We start from the raw sequence: 17,112 nt of genomic DNA, 5'->3' as shown, positions 1-17,112 counted from the left end.
GGAATTGATTCCAAGCAAAAGAAGAAGCTAAATCTTCTGAAACTTACCATAATAAAATAGAAAGAAATGATTTACCTGAGAGAGAGTTTAAAATAACAGTCATAAAGATGCTCACTGATTCAGGAGAGCAATGTATGAACAAAGTGAAAACTTCAACAAGAGATTAAAAATATTGAAAAGTACAAAACAGCAATCATAGAACTGAAAAATAGAATAAAAATAATTGAACTGAAAAATTCAATTGAGAGGCTCAATAGTAGACTAGATTGAGCAAAAGGAATGATCAACAAACTTGCAAACAGGGCAGTAGAATTTATTCAAGCAGAGAACAAGAAGGAAAAAGAATGAAGAGTGAACATATACATTATAGAGGTCCCAGAGGAGAGGAGAGAGGAAAAGAGGCAGAACGCCTATTCGAAGAAATAATGGCTGAAAACTTCCCTAAACTGAGGAGAGAAGCAGACGTCCTGACCCAGGAAGCCCAGAACTCCAAATAAGCTGCATCTAAAGAATCCCACAGTGAGACACATTGTAATTCAACAGAAGTTAAAGACAAGAAGACAGTCTTAAAAGCAGCAAGAGCAAAGCAACTTATTATGACAAGGGAACCCTCATAAGACTGCCAGTGGATTTTTCAACAGAAACCTTGTGAGTCAGAAGAGAGCTCTCAGGATGATATACATTCAAAGTGCTGAAAGAAAAAACCATCAACCAAGAATCCTCTACCTGGCAAAGCTGTCCTTCAGAATAAAAAGAGAAACAGTTTTACAGATAAACAAAAGCTGAAGAACTTCATCACCACTAACATTGCCTCATGAGAGATGCTAAAGGGAGTTCTTCAAAAGGAAATGAAATGATGCAAATTAGTAACAGGAAAACATAGGAAAGCATAAAACTCACTGGTAAAATTAAAAATAGAGTTACATTCAGAATACTCTCTTATTGCAATGCTGGTGGTGGTGAAATCACTTATAAATCTAGTTTGAAGGTTAAATAACAAAGCATTGAAGGAACTATAATTACAATAATTTGTTGATGGATACACAGGTAAAAATAGATAAATTGTGACATTAAAGACCTAAAATGGGGGGGGGGTGTAAAAATGCAGAGCTTTAATATGTGTGCGAAGTTGTTATCTTAAAACAGACTGTTGTTTCCTGTAATCCTCATGGTAAACACAAAGCAGAAATACATAGTAGATATACAAAATAAGAAGAGAAAGGAATTTAAGAATAGCACTACATAAAATTACCAAGTCACAGAGACAGAGAGGAAGATAGGAGTGGAGGAATTACAAAACAGCCAAGAAATAATGAACTAAATGGCAATAGTAAGTCCTTACCTATCAATTATTACTACAAGTGTAAATGGACTAAATTCTCTACTCAAAAGACACAGAGTAGCTAAATGGATTAAAAAAAAATAAGACCCAACTATATGCTACCTACAAAAGACTCACCAGCTTTCAAGACACATGCAGACTGAAAGTACAGGGATGAAATAAGTTATTCCATGCAAATGAAAACCAAAAGAAAGCAGAGGTATAGCTCTACTTACATCAGGAAAAATAGACTTTAATCAAAATACTATAAGAGACAGAAAAGGTCATTATATAACAATAAAGGGGTCAATTCAACAAGAGGCTATAACATTTGCAAATATTTATGTGCCCAACGTAGGAGCAGCTAAATATATAAAGCAAATACTAATAGGCCTAAAAGGAGAAATAGCAATACAAAATTATGGGGGGGACTTTGATACCCAACTTTCATCAATGGATAGATCATCCAGACAGAAAATCAATAAGGAAACACTGGCCTTAAAGAACATGTCAGAACATTTCATCCAATAGCAGCAGAATACACATTCTTCGCAAGTGAACATGGAACATTCTCCAGGATAGAGTCTATGTTAGGCACAAAATAGATCTTAAGGAATTTAAGAAGACTGAAATCATATCAATAATCTTTTTCTGACCACAGTGGTATAACACTAGAAATCAATTGTAAGAAGCAAGCTGGAAAGTTCACAAATACGTGGAGATTAAACAAGATGCTCATGTTCAACCAGCCCACAGGTAACATCATACTCTACAGTGACAATCTGAAAACTTTCCCTCCAGGATCAGGAACAGTCAGGACATCCATTCTCACCAGTTCTATTCAGTGTTGTACTGGAAGCCATGGCCTGAGCAATTAGACAAAGAAAAAGACATAAAGGGCATTCAAACTGGAAAGGAGGAAGTAAGATTTTCTCTGTTTATAGCTGGCATGTTATTATATATAGAAAACCCTAAATATCCACCAACAGATGAATGGATAAGGAAAATATGATACATATATATAAACAAAGGAAGAAAATCTTGAAATGATGAAACTTGAGGGAATTATGTTAAATGAAATAAATCAGACAAGGACAAATAAATACTGCATGATCTCAAACAGGATTCAAAAGAGCCAAACTCATAAAAAGAGACCAGATTGGTGTCGACCAGGGGTTGGGAGGTGGGCGAAATTAAGAGATGTTGATCAAAGGGTACAAACTTACAGTTTGTAAGAGGAGTATGTTCTGGGTGGCGACTACAGTTATAATATTGCATTCTATAACTGAAATTTGCTAAGAGAATAGAACTTAAGGGTTGTCATCAAATAAAAAAGTATGTGAGATTTTGGATGTGTTCATTAACTCAGTAGGAATCCTTTCACAATGTCTGTGTATTTCAAATCACAGACACTTTAAAACTTTTACAATTTTATTTATCAAGTTTATGTTAATAAAGCTGAAAAAAAGAATTTAGCAGTACAATCACGGAGGTGAGTTTTAACCTGCAGACCAACCACAGACCTCTGGTTACTTTACAAAACACGAATAAGAAAAACAAAATCAAAACATTAACTTAGCATTTAAAAACATTTATTTAAGGACAACAGAAGCATGTCAACATAAGTTTATTCTACTGCTACAAATGAACATAACCTCACAAAGAAAAAAAATTAATAGATGTCATCTTTTTTTAATGAACAGTGGTTGAATTTCTTTGTAATAGTATCTTACATACATGTACATGAAACATATATATGCAACTTTTGAAGGCATAGAAATAATTTTAAGAATTAATATTCTAGTTAGTACCTACAACTCTAATTATTATTTAATACACAGTTAGAATTCACACCCCCATCCTTAAGCTTCCCAAATTAAAGTCATAAGGTACAAAGCCAAATCAAATATTTATGGGTGTTTAAAAATGAACACAAAAATAATGTGACCATATAAATTGGAAGACATTAACTCTTAAATAGTATATGTAATAAAATTAGTAGAAAGTATTTAAAGACATGTAAGGTAACCATTTATATATAGAAAAACAAAATCTTTTACATACAGGATAAAGGTTTATGGAATAAACAGAAGAGGTTTTGAACTTGTATTAAACACTGTTTAACTAGATAGTAAATCCTGTGAGTGCAGAAATAATTTTCTTATAACTCTCAAAGAAGGAAATCATATAAACTTTAATTCATGGTAACAGAGCTGGCTGGAAAAATGCCAGTTTGACCTCGGAGTTTTCCTTCCCACCAATCAAAATGTGAGTCTGTTTTTGATAAAACTGTGATTCTGTCTCCAGCTTGAAAATTCAAGTCCCCGGGCTGTTGTCCTTCAAAAGAATACAGTGCTCTCACTTCTGTAGTCTGGTCTGAATTGCCTAAAATAAGAGAAAGGTATTTAAATTGCTCACATTTTTATGAGGAAACTGGAAGCATGTGTCAGCAGGATATCAGCTAACAACTCGGGGCTTGGTGTGCGGACGCCTTGGAAGCACGCGGACTGTGTGAGTTCACCCCACTGTGAAGAGCACACGTTTGGTAATAACACTCCCTACATCCACACGCGTCAAACTGCATTCGATTATGTACTTAAACATGTGTTTAGCAAATATTTGTGGTTATAAATATTTAAATTTTGAATATTCTGTAATATTTTTCAATATTTGTTTTAATAGAATAGTTAGGATAGTTTCCAAGAATTATAGTTATTTGATAGAAGTTGATGCTTATGATCCTGATTGGATTATTAAAGCCTGCCAGGTCCCTAACACCAATGCCCCTCCACGCCACTGACCGCGTCCTGGCACCCAACCAGAACCACCACCAGCCCCGAGCTAGGCAACATCCCCCAATCCCACTCCCCCTGCTCACCGCCCCCACCCACATCACTGCCTCCCCACCCCAGGTCAGGCCGGGTCGCAGACCAGACCCCCTAGACAAGGCCTCTTCTCCTCACACTGAGTACCGGCCACTACACTCCGCCCCACTAGGTCCTAACCTACAGCCCCCGCAAACCAACCTGACCCCTCATGCCTCACCCAGGGGTTCCCCCACCCCTCAGCCGGGTCCTCCCACTCCGAGCGCCCCTCACCCAGGGCCTGCCACTTCACCTCTCAGCCAGGTCACTTCCACTCCCAGCGGCTCCTCACCACTCAGCCTGTTCCCTATCACCATGGGATCCCCCCTCACTCAAAGTGCACCCCTGCCCCGAGGTGACCCCCTCACCCCACTGGGGGCGGGGAGGTCTGGGCTCCGGTCACCATGGCAACAGCCACCAAACACGGATCCTGTGCAGTGTGCAGGCATACATTCATGTGTCGAAGGGTCTTGGGCCTGGCGAGCAGGGATCAAGACAGTTCTCATTCCAGCCTGGGTGCCCTGCCTCCCATGCCTGAGGCCTCGTCAGAGCCAGGAGGTCAGGGTGTCCTCGGCTGCACGCTGCTTGCCAGTGGACCTTGGGTAGGTGATGGCCTGGATTTTGACCCAGACACCGAGGGTGGAGGCTCTGGGCACTCGGACCTGCACGGGGGACTGGCAGTAGGCAGCGGCAGGGGCGGCGGGGGAAGGGGGCTGCCCTAGGAGAGCCAGTCTTCTTGCTCCTTTCTACCACGCGGCCTCGCCTGGGAGAGGCCACTTCTGCCCCAGCTTATAGGAAAGCATTTCTCCCTGTCAGCCTGCTCCTGGGAGGCGGACACGGTGCGGTCAGCGGGTGGAGAAGGTGGTGATGGCTGGCTTGGGACTGCCCTGAGCTAGCACGGGGATTTGCTCCCATTTCACGGCTGTGGCTGCTGCACCACCCGCCCTGCACACTGACTGCACCACGCCCGCCTCTCAGGAGCAGGCTGACCTGAGAACGTGCCTCCAGCGAACCTGGGGCAGCAGAAGCAGCCCCCAGGCCAGGCTGTGGGGGAGATGGGACCAAATCCACCAGCTGGCACTGGGCAGACCCCCTTCTCCCGCCACCGCCTCAGCTGCCACCTCTGCAGCCTTCCCTGCTCCCTGACTGAACCGTGCAGGCCTCCAGGAAGGAGGCTGACCTAAACATGTGAGTCCTGCAAACCTGGGGCAGCAGGGGCTTGCACAGGGCAGCCTCCTTCCTGCCACCGCCGCCCTCGACCCTAACCCCACCATGCCAGCCTCCTGGGAGCAGACTGACCTAAAGACGTGGGTCCAGTCAAACTGGAGCAGCAGCGTCCACCCCCAGGTCAGGCTGCAGGGGGGATGGGAGCAAATGAATGGCTCCCAAGGGGCAGCCCCCCTCCTCCCGCAGCTGCTACTGCTGCTACCATCCTCCCAAGCTCAATATCACGAATTTTCAGAGAAATGCAAATCAAAACTACAATGAGGTATCACCTCACACCAGTCAGAATGGCCATCATTCAGAAGTCCACAAATGACAAAGCCTGGAGAGGCTGCGGAGAAAAGGGAACCCTCCTACACTGCTGGTGGGAATGCAGTTTGGTGAAGCCACTGTGGAAAACAGTATGGAGATTCCTCAAAAGACCAGGAATACACTTACCATATGACCCAGGAATCCCGCTCTAGGCATATATCCAGAAGGAACCCTACTTTAAAAAGACACCTGTGCTCCAATCTTCATAACAGCACTATTTACAATAGCTAAGACATGGAAACAGCCTAAATGTCCATCAACAGATGACTGGATAAAGAAGATGTGGTATATTTATACAATGGAATACCATTCAGCCATAAAAATGACAACATAACACCATTTGCAGCAACACGGATGTCCCTGGAGAATGTCATTCTAAGTGAAGTAAGCCAGAAAGAGAAAGAAAAATACCATATGAGATCACTCTTTGTGGAATCTAAAAAAAATAAAATAAATAAATACAAAATAGAAACAAACTCATTGACAAAATACAAACTTGTGGTTGCCCAGGGGGAGGGAGGTGGGAAAGGACAGACTTGTAGTTCAAAATTTGTAGATACTGACAGGCATATTCAGACTCTGCCTGCATTCCTCCTTCTGGGATTCTCTGACCTCAAGGCCCTGCAGGGCCCCCCCGTTCTGGGTGGTGCTTCTGGTCTACCTGGTCACCTTGCTGGGCAACTTCCCGATCATCCTCCTCACACAGGTCAGCCCCGTCCTGCACTCACCCATGTACTTCTTCCTGCGCCACCTCTCCGTGGTGGAGGTCCTCTAAACCACTGACATCGTGCCCAGGACCCTGGCTGACCTGGCCTCCCCACACCCCCGGGCCATCTCCTTCTGGGGCTGTGCAGCCCAGATGTACAACTTCATTGTCCTGGGCATCTCAGAGGGCTGCCTGCTCACAGCCATGGCCTATGACCGCTACGTCGCCATCTGCCGGCCCCTGCACTACTCCACCCTCATGAGCCGGCGGGCCTGCACGGCCATGGTGGGCATCTCCTGGCTCCTGGGCATCATCACGGCCACCACACACTCCTCCCTCATCTTCACCCTGCCTTTCCCCAGCCGCCCAACCATCCCACACTTCCTCTGCGACATCCTGCCAGTACTGAGGTTGGCCAGTGCTGGGAAGCACAGGAGTGAGATCTCTGTGATGACAGCCACCGTGGTCTTCATCATGGTCCCCTTCTCTCTGATTGTCACCTCTTATGTCTGCATCCTGGGTGCCATCCTGGCAATGGGCTCCACCCAGAGCCACCGCAAGGTCTTCTCCACCTGTTCCTCCCACCTGCTCATGGTCTCCCTCTTCTTTGGAACGGCCAGCATCACTTACATCTGGCCCCAGGAAGGCTCCTCTGTCACCACGGACCGCATCCTCAGCCTCTTCTGCACAATCATCACACCCGTGCTCAACCCCATCATCTACACCCTTCGCAACAAGGAGGTGACAAGGGCCCTGCGGCACATGGTGAAGAGGCAAGTCCCCTCACCCTGAAGGGACTCAGGGGTTGTCTGCTGACTCAAGTCTGCTCCTCCTCTCAGCCTTCAGGTGCTGGACTTAAACCCTAGCCTAACAGAAACCATGCAGCACCTCAAAGAGATGAGGCCTCCTCGCAGAAGGTGTTGGAGTTAAAACAGAGATAAATCTGTATCTTATCTCCTCTCCCACACTCCAGACTCACTATCAGAGCATGAGTTATTAGACCAGGGGAGAATGGAAGGGAATACTGCCTAGGGGGAAGAACATTTAACATCTTCTAGATAATTCCGGATCCCTGAGCAAGCTGATTGCCATGGTATACCAGCAGTCGGAGGTCCATGTCAGTCATGAAGGCAGATTTCTATGAACTTGACATCCAACTAAGTGACCCACCCAGAACCCCTGGCGGAGTTTACCTGGCCCTTTGATCTAGTTTTCTCCCAGAAACACACTGCAGTCTTAGGCCCTGATGCCTTTTAGAAGAGAAGGAACTGCTACCTCCTTGAGACATTCCACGTGAATATTCTTCCCTGCCTTTCCCATCCTGGATTTCTGACCTCATCCTTAACTGGTGATAACATGTCCAGCTGGACAAGAGCAACTCCCTGGCTTCCCTGTCCTTCTCCCAACACGCACCATCAGCCAGATCCTGTGTGCTCTTAGACTAGGTGAAGTCCTGAGGCCGTCCTGGATAGGAACCAGAGAGTGGACACTTAACGGTCACTGTGGCCACCCAGCATTTGACCCTCCTTCAGTGTTCAGAGAATTTTCCACTTTACAAGTCTGCTGGGGAGAAAAAATCACCTCCCTCTGTGAGCTGAGAACATTTCCAAACCCCCACGTATGGGAGCTGGTACCACCAACTGGATGCACCGCTGCCTGACCTTGAGTAGCCCGGGCCCACAAGAGGCAGAGAGCAGCGCTCTCGCTCTCGCTCTCGCTCTCACTCTGACTCTCTCTCTCCCTGTCTCTCTGGCAATAGCAAAGAAGGCTGCAGCAGCAGCAAGTTTCTGGCACACAAGTGGCATCTGGTCCCTAGCGGCAGCACCAGTGGTTTCCTCCACTGACCCAGTTCATGTTTGGGAGTTACTCCTGGAAGCTTAGCCTCTGACATGGTCCTCAACCCTCCCAACACTATATTTTGCTAATAAATTACTTCTCAGTTTCATCATCCAGACAGCTTACTTCTGTTGCCATCAAAAATTCTGACTGATACCATCAGCTGGGAGGCTGGAGGCAGCAGAGGGAAAACCTTAACCCTGGTGTCCTAGGAATGAAACGTCCAGCCCCCGCTTAGAGAAAACAGCTCAAAGGAACCTGGGGTCAGAGAACATCCTCAGACAGACACAGAGTCAAGGAACCAAGAGCTATACAGCTCTCCTAATCTTCAGAACAAAACTGAGAAGGTCCTTCCCTCATGGGGCTCCTAATCTAATGGGGGTGGTCATGGAGAGAAGAGAGTGAAAACAAGCAAACCAGCAGAAACATGTAATGAGTAATTACAAAATGTGCAATCATGCAGTAGAAGGTTAACGGTCGATTACAGTTCGCAGGTGTTTCTGGAGGGCTTCCTGGAAGAAGTGACTCAGTGCAGTACTTCCAACCTTCCTCCCATCATGGCACACATAGGAAGTGCTGAGATTTGAGTGACACACCAGGGTAAACAGAAGGGGATTTGAAGGCATCTAGACAGGACTTCATGGAAAAAAATTCATTGCACTTCTTGTAATACAATCATAAGAGAAATAAAGAATACAGTACTGTGGACGTTTTTAAATACTGGTTTTACATAAAAGTTACAAATAAAAATTTAAAGTTTTATAAGAAACTTGAGCTTCCTTCTTCAAACATAATTTTTACATTATACTAGGTTTTGTGTTTAAAAATTGACACAGTAAACACTTCCTGATCAAGATTTTTTAAGTATTGATTTCTTAAAATAACTATGGTCATCATGAATGAAAATTACTCACAGAAATGGGTGATAAAAAATCTAAAACCTTTTACAAAGTCATTCGAAATTTTGCAATAGCTGAAATTACACATAAATATATATTTATATTTACTAGATCTTCCTTTTCTTTCATGCACAAAGGTAGTGTTCAAAATTCTTGTTAATAATGAAAAAGAATTTCATATCCAATCATACTTTTTCACGTCAAGTGCCTCGGTGCAGCACTGTTGGAGCGCTAACATGCAGAACGCGGGGCCGGCTTAGACACCGCCACAGGGCACGTGGGCAGGCAACAGGCAAGATTCGGGTCCACTGTGGAGAGCTGAACTCTCAGGACGCCCCTCGGACTCCCCACCCTCCGACCCCCGCAGGCCACACGCTGGGCTGTGCACTGTGTTCCTCAGGCACGTGGAAGCCCACCTCCTCCACAGCTCCACAGGCCCCTCGCCCACAGAGGGTAAGGGGACACCGGGGAGCTGGCCCCAGGAGAAGACGTGAAGGCTTCAGAGCCCTTCATGGGCTGCCTCCTCCTACCGAGGCCAAGCAGTGGCTACGGCTCTTTTCTCTCAGCGACCTCAGGAAACTCAGTTTATTACTAAACCCCACTCCTTTTGGGCTTCCCCGTGAGGGTCCCAGGCAAGGCTGTTTATGACCAGATGCAGTGGGCCTGGGAGCTCCATCCTTTCCAAGAGTCCACACGTGCAGAAACCAAGGCCTGAGAGGATCACTCCAATCCGTGTGGTCCCCCAGCGTGCCATGATGCACCCGCTGGAAAGCTCAAGTTCAATAACTCACTCAGAAAATACTACGTCAGGCTGTGTGCTAGGGATCTGGGGCAAAGGGGAATAAAACACAACCAAACAGGACAGACACACCAACTAACAGTCGACTGCAGTCTCACAATTTTATATGAGACTTGTGCCAAAGACAGCAGCAAGACAGGACAGTGAGGAGCACAAGGGAAAGGTCCTAATCCAGCCTGAGAGGATGGAGCAGGCTTCACGGAGGAGGAGATATCTTAGCTGAAGTCTGGATAACAGGGAGGAGTTATCCAGGGAAAGAAGTAAGAAAGGGAATAGAATGTGCAACTGTCCATCGGTGACAAGGAGCATGGCACACACTCCAGGAACCGCAGGGTGATTATTACAGTTACGTGTGTGTGTCTGTGTGTGTGTGTGTGTGTGGTGAGCAACGGGGAAGTGACAAGAGAGGAGGGAAATGCAAGCGGTGACCAAATTTGCTGGGGTCTGAAGAGGCCCAGTGAACCTCACAGCTCGCCCTTTTGGGTTCTCCGCCAACGAGGAGAGTACACTGGAGTTAGAGAGAGAGCACACGGTCAGCTTTATTACCAGGCAGGCTGAGCTGGGGGAGACGGCTTGAACCCAAGGTCAAAATGAGCTTCCTACTCCCCACATTTACCACCACCCCCAGTTACAGGCAGAGGTTCTGTACAAACTGCTGGTCACCCCAGCGGGCCTGCCCCCAGCTCACCACCTGAAGGAGAAAAGAGTGTGTGCAGCCTAAGGCAGGCCAGCCCGCGACAAAAGCCAAAGAGGGCTTGGGGCGTGCTTTCTACAGCATCACCAGGCCGTTCACTCCTCCTCCCCTGAAGAAGTGAGTGAGGGGCTAGAGAGAAAGGCAGGAAGTGTTTCCACCCCTGTTCCCTTCTGGGAGTGGGATAAAAAATCCTTCATCTCATGGAAGACCTAAGGAGCCGGGTAACAGCTGTGCTCCCACCTCCACCCCGTACAGATCACGAAGGATGTGGGGGTCAGTTTAGAACTTGAGGACTCATCCTGAGTGGCAAGACCAGATGTGAGGGTTTTTTTAAAATCATTCTAGTGGTGTGAAAAGTAGGTAACAGCGGCAGGAAAAAGAGACATGGAGATCATTAACCAGTTTATCAGCGATGGTGCTCAGTTGCCAACAACAGATTCCAATCTGCTCATCTCAAGCAGAGAGGAATTATTTGAAGGTTGAACAGTGCACGGAATCTCCAAGCTGGGGACAGAGAGCCACGGTCCTCAGCGGTGCAGCAAAGATGACACTCAACAGCCCAGGACCCACACCACTGACACGAGGAGCTCGGTTCATACGCCACTGCCCAGTGCACACTGATGGCACTCGGGACAAGACGTCACAGCTGCCCCCTAGAGCCATCCACAGTGGGCCGGTGGGAATTCGAGGCAAAAAGTAACTGATTAGGGCCTGAACAGGAAGCACAGAAGGGCATCTGAGCCACAATGAACAGTAATAGTAAAAGCTAAGATTGTTTCAGAGCCTAATACATACAATACGAACCCCTTGACTTGATTATCTTATTTAACTCCCATAAAAACCCTATGTGGTAGATGCAGGGATGGATCCCAGACATGTGGGCCTAAAGCTTATACCCTTTGAGATGGCCCTATTTAATAACACAGAAATATAAAATTAAGTACAATGTTCATTTAAAGGAAAAAATACATTACTAAAATTAGAAAACTTTTTAAACTGGCAGATGCCACGAATGATACAATCCAGGAAAACAATATATTTTTGGTTTCCCTGCTCACCTCTGGAATTCTTTTTTTCTTATGTTTTTTGCTGTGCACTCTTTGATTGCCTTCCTATTCACAGGACAATGATTTTGTTATACACTATCTGCAAAGAGATTAGAAAGATGATTTGTCCTACCCCTTGCATGGTTGATTGAAATGTATTGTTTTAATTGGTAGTTTAGGAAAGAAGTTTTAACGTCACAACTCATTTTTGGCAATTTTATGTGAGATTTTAGGATTGTTGTCAAATTTGATCAAACCTCTATCAAGTTTCTTTCATTATTAGCTGTAAATTTTCACAATGTTTCAAGTTTTCTTGTACAATGAATTATCTTAAGTAGTCTCTGAACTGACCTCACTCATTAGCCATTTTGCCCTCCAGGCTCTCACTGCACTAGCATATTAAATTTTATGTTTCCTACTTTGATGTCAGTATTTATGTCTAATCAGCAAGAAATCTAAATCTTTTCCCAATGTGTTCATTTGATTCACTCTCTTCATTACTTGGATGGTGTTCAAGTGACCTATTGCTGCATAACAAACCACCCCAATCTAGTGGCATAAAACAATGATCAGTTTGTTGTGCTCTTAATTTCTGTAGGTCAGGAATTTAGAGCACAAGGATTCTCGTCTCTGCAGCACAATGTCTCTGTCATCAGCTGGAAAGACTCACTAGGTAGAAGTGACTTGAACGGCTGGGAGCAGAATCATCTAACAGTTTCTTCATTCCCACGTCAGGTGCCTGTAATGACTGGGTTTACTGACCAGAACACCTACACGTGATCGCTCCATGTGGCTCGGCCTTCTCACAGCCTAGCAGCTGGATTCCAAGAGGGAGTGTCCCCAAAGAAGACATCCAGAGCCAGCATTCCCAGAGCCAAGACAGAGGCTGCAAGGCTTCTTCCCACCTAACCCTGGAAGTCACACAGCATCATTCCCAGCACATCCTGTTGGTTACAAGTGGGTCACTAAGACAATCCCAGATTTAAGAGTAAGGGGTTAGACCCCACCTCTTGATATAGGAGGGTGACAAGGTCACGTTGCAAACGTGCATGTGGGACGGGATATACTGCTACTGCCATCTTTGGAAAACACTATGTCAGAGACAGATTATCAAGTAATCCATGAGAGCCTATACTTCATGCAGAATCTCTCTCTTCCTCTTAATAAATTTCAGCTTTTAACACAATTTGAAATTTCCATTATAATTCGTTTCTGAATGTAAGAGTAACTTCATCACTGTTATTGCTTTTGTTTCATATTTCATTATTTTCATCTAGATTTTCTCTTAGTTCTTTTACAAATAAATTTGAAGATGACAAAAGCAGATAGTTTCACATACATCCAAATCCATAAAAGTTGTTTGGGTTTTTGTTTTTTTGAGCAGAGACAGGTCTACTGCAGGGTCAGGCAAGGAGAACAGGTGGCTCAGCTCAGAAACCCAGCGCTCTAAAGTGGTTTTAATTTTTCACTTTTTAATTGAAAAACTCAAAACATCTTTTCAAATTTCAGTTAAAATGAAGTACTTACATTTAATCAAATACCCCATTCCCATTTTTTTAAAAAGAAGGAAATTAATGGTATGTTTACAATTATATATGTTCCTGCATCATCAAGGATATTTCTGACAGTTGATAACTTTTTTTTACTTAGAGGATGAAAATCAAATCCCACTGACAACTTTACAGATGTGATGGTTGGAAAGGTCTTTTGCCATAAACTAACTTCTCAATCCCTGGTTTCTCCTCCACTTCCCACATATTTTCAGTGCCCAGCACCATCAGACACACTTTTGCTGTAATAAATATCTGGTGCTAAACTTTGTGTCATAATGCTGATGATACGGCACCGTGGGTAGAAGGTGTGTTCCTGGAAGTCATTCCTGCATCAGGACAGCTGGCAGTGACTTAACTATGCACAAAAGTGACCACACAAACCCAGACGCTACCATCCCATCAAACTTAAACTTAATCTATCGCCAACTCAACTTAGACTTAGATCCAAAAGTATCCATGGTCACTTCAACATCACCCATCACAAGGGGAAATGTGACAGAGAAAGTCAGAGAGGAGAAAGACAGAAGCTACAAAAGACTTCAGTTAAAATAGATCACTTTGCAATTTTTAAGAAAACTTGGCAATTTATATTTTAAAATGTGACCATAGGAACGTAATTGCTAGCAATTCCTGGCCCTTTTAAGGAGCCCATACAAGTTTGGAGTCCCCAGAATTCAAGCTTCACAGTAAGTTCACCTCTAAGTAGGCTCTATTATTATACCAATCTCAACAGGATGAGGAAACCAAGGCACAGCGATGTTGAACAACTTTCCCTAGGTAACACAGCTAGGAAATAACAGACTTGAGTTTCCAACTCTACAGCCGGCACTTTCACTCTCTACATTATTAATTTCCCCTCTGATAATGTGAGTTTAGAGAAAGTAGAAAGATGAGAACAAAGAGCTGATGAAAATAAGCAGAACGACAGGTGGAAGGTTAGTGGCACAGAGGAGGAGAAGCAGGACAGCCTCGGCCACCAGAAAGCCACTTCTCCTCATCTGGACCAGATGTGCAAATACTGAGTAAGAAAATGCATTTCTTCACTACCTTGTAAGTGGAAAACACTCCAGAATCAGTGCAGGGACAGAAGTTAGCCTTTCTTGTCTTGCCTCAGAGTCACACCAGCTCTCACTCTGCACCATCATTTAATCCACACCAACCTCAGCATCTCATTTTCCTCTAGGAACCACACCACTTCAAAGCTGACAGCACCTGGAGAGAAGCACACAGCAGGTATGCTAGGTGTACGCTCATACCAGAGGGTAGGAGATAAGCCCCCTCAAATTCAGAGACCCGGCACCTCAGTGAAGGTTCTCTGGAAATGTCAAGACATCTCCTCAAGTGTTAAGGACAAGCTGCCTCACCTTTTTCTCTGTAGGGTAAGAAAACAACCTCCTGTGGGTCTCTGGATTTGGGAAGCAACATACAGCCCATTTGGGTGTGCTGCTTCAAACCCTCTAGCAGATGTCTCACAAGTCAGAGCAAGAAAAGGCTCTCTAGCTGGTCCAGGCTGCAGTTCTGCCATCTGGACCTCCTGAACACCCAGCAGACCCGAGGATGCTCAGCATCATGGCGCTGGAAGCTCTGATAAGTCCAAGAGGCAAATCACAGGTTTGGGAACCAAACCCAGGTTTTGAGAGCCACGCCTTGGCCTTTGGGGCAAATAATCAGTATCCTTTTGTGAAACTGTTCTTGGGCTCGTTGTAGGCAACAGTACATACTGAACACCTGACCACTGAAGACCAGGTGACCATCTATTGAACTCTTTTGGTCACCGTAGATTGGACATAGCTGATCCATCCAGCCTAAAATTAGGAATTTCCAGTAGCACTTCACCAACAAGCAGAAGTGCTGAATTCAGACAGGGCCCAAGCACACGTCCTGAAGACACAAGAAAGTTGCGTCTACCTCCTTCCTCAACAAATCACACCCAGTTCGTTCTTAATGGGCCTGTGAATAGAACGGCCATAATGGCAGGAAAGGAGGCCGGGCATGAACTCCACAAAAGCAGCTTCTCCTCACCAGCCAACCAACTGACCCCACCGCTGAGATTCCACTTTGGTTTTTTTTTCATTCAAATGTTTCATTAAAAATGTTTCATACATATTGTGGTTTGGTGGGGTTTTTTTGTTTTTGGGTTTTGTAATTTAATTACAGTTGATTTACAATATTGTTTTAGTTTCAGGTGTACAGCTTCAGATTCTTTTCCATTATTATTATAAGGTCACAAGATATTGAATATAACTCCCTGAGCTATACAGTAAATCTGGTTGTTTATCTGTTTTGTATATAGTGGTGTGTATCTGTTAATCCCGTACTCCTTATTTACCCCTCCCCCTCCCCCTTTGGTAACCATAAGTTTGTTTTCTACATCTGTGAGTCTTTTTGTAAATAAGTTGACTTGTTTTTTTTTTTTAGATTCCACATACAAGTGATATCATATAATATTTCTTTCTCTGCCATTTACTTTTATTTGGTGGTTAAGAGCTTTGCGAGAAGACAGAACTCCCCCATCGTCTACAGAAGACAGTAAGGCCAAAACACTGGCTTTCCCTAAACTCTAGCAGCCAAGACACACGCCTGTGACCTTAGCTAGTCCCCGAGGATGTATGTGCCTCATACTTCAAGTCAGGGGCAAGTGATGCAGAGAGTAAAGTTCACAGTTCATCTTGGTGACGGCAGTGGGGGCACCCAGGACCTAGAGGCGGCAGCACCACACATGCCAAAGAAGCACCAAGAACCAATGGTGGCCGTGCCAGCAGCATCCTAGCCAGACCACCCCTGTGGTAAAAACTTGACTTGGCTCGGGTCTCTGGGTGTCTCTTGGTTCCAGATCGTTCCCTAAGCCTGGTCCTCCAGGATTCCTATCAGCTCTGCGACCAGCGGAGTCACTTTTTCTCCCCCCAGAACTGCTCACTTGCTACCCCGTTCCCTTCCTCCCAAGGCCCAGAGGAAGGGGGGCCACATGCCCCCTGCGGAGTTGCCTGCACTCAGCCTGCACCAGGATTTCTGCATTTCCAAATCCCTTCTCTTCGAAAAGTCCACACACAGCTTCTCCCTGACATAACACAACGTAACACATTTTCTTTCGGCTTTCCTGCAACTTTGGGAGAATCCTTTTTAGTGGAGAAGGTCCCAATGTTTTTGTTGTCAAGTTAATCCTCGGCCCACTCACACGGGCGGTACACACGTCCCAAGGCGAGTCCACCCCCCACAGCGCGGCTGCGGGCGAGGGAAGGCGCGGGGACAGGGGGACCAACCCTCGTCCCCCCGCGGCGGCCGGGCCCCGTCGAGGGTCGGGGGCTTTCTTCTCACCACCGAAACCCCAACCACGGCCACGCTTACCTCCGAGGCCCGCAGGAGGCCTTAACAGCGGCGACGCTTTCTTGTCCGGACGACGCTTCCCGCTCGCAGGAGATGTGCCGTGTAAAACGCCGGGGACGCGCGGAGGAGGCCGGGTTCGGCGGCCCCGCACCGGCGGCCCCGCACCAGCGGCCCCGCAGCCCGGAGGCCGCCGCCGCCCGGAGGCCGCCACCGCCCCCGAGGTCGCGACCCCGCGCGTTCGGGGCGAGCCTGCGGGGAAGCGGCGGCGGCACAAAGGCGGGCGGGCGGGGGGCGCGAACCCCCGGCCCCCGGGCTCTGCGCTCACCCCACCCGCCCGCCCCGCCCGGAGCCCCCACGCCGGCGCCCGCGGCCGCGGCCCGTGCGCCCAGAGGCCGGCCTTCCGCCCCCAACCCCGCGCGGCCCCGCCCCGCACCCCCGCCCGGCAAGCCGGCCTCATGCCCCCGACCCCGCGCGGCCCCGCGCTGCCCCGCGACAGCCTCTGCGCGCGAACCCCGCGCCCCCGCCCTCCCGCTC

The 17,112-nt window shown here is 46.4% G+C and overlaps 1 non-coding gene and 1 pseudogene across 1 annotated transcript; one reads left to right on the top strand and one right to left on the bottom strand.

Annotated features, from left to right (window-relative positions):
• Positions 1–2,896: 2,896 nt before the first annotated feature.
• LOC116156565 (uncharacterized) lies at positions 2,897–16,734 on the bottom strand. Its single transcript, XR_010382952.1, has 2 exons — positions 16,600–16,734; positions 2,897–3,706 (listed from the first exon to the last, which is right to left on the bottom strand). It is a non-coding gene; the product is annotated as an uncharacterized LOC116156565 (transcript).
• Positions 5,458–7,219, top strand: LOC105105378 (olfactory receptor 10P1-like; annotated as a pseudogene).
• Positions 16,735–17,112: the final 378 nt, after the last annotated feature.

The sequence above is a fragment of the Camelus dromedarius genome, chromosome 11 (assembly GCF_036321535.1).
Source record: "Camelus dromedarius isolate mCamDro1 chromosome 11, mCamDro1.pat, whole genome shotgun sequence".
NCBI lineage: Eukaryota > Metazoa > Chordata > Mammalia > Artiodactyla > Camelidae > Camelus > Camelus dromedarius.
Note: the sequence above shows the minus strand (reverse complement) of the source record. Positions and strands in the feature narration are given on the sequence as shown.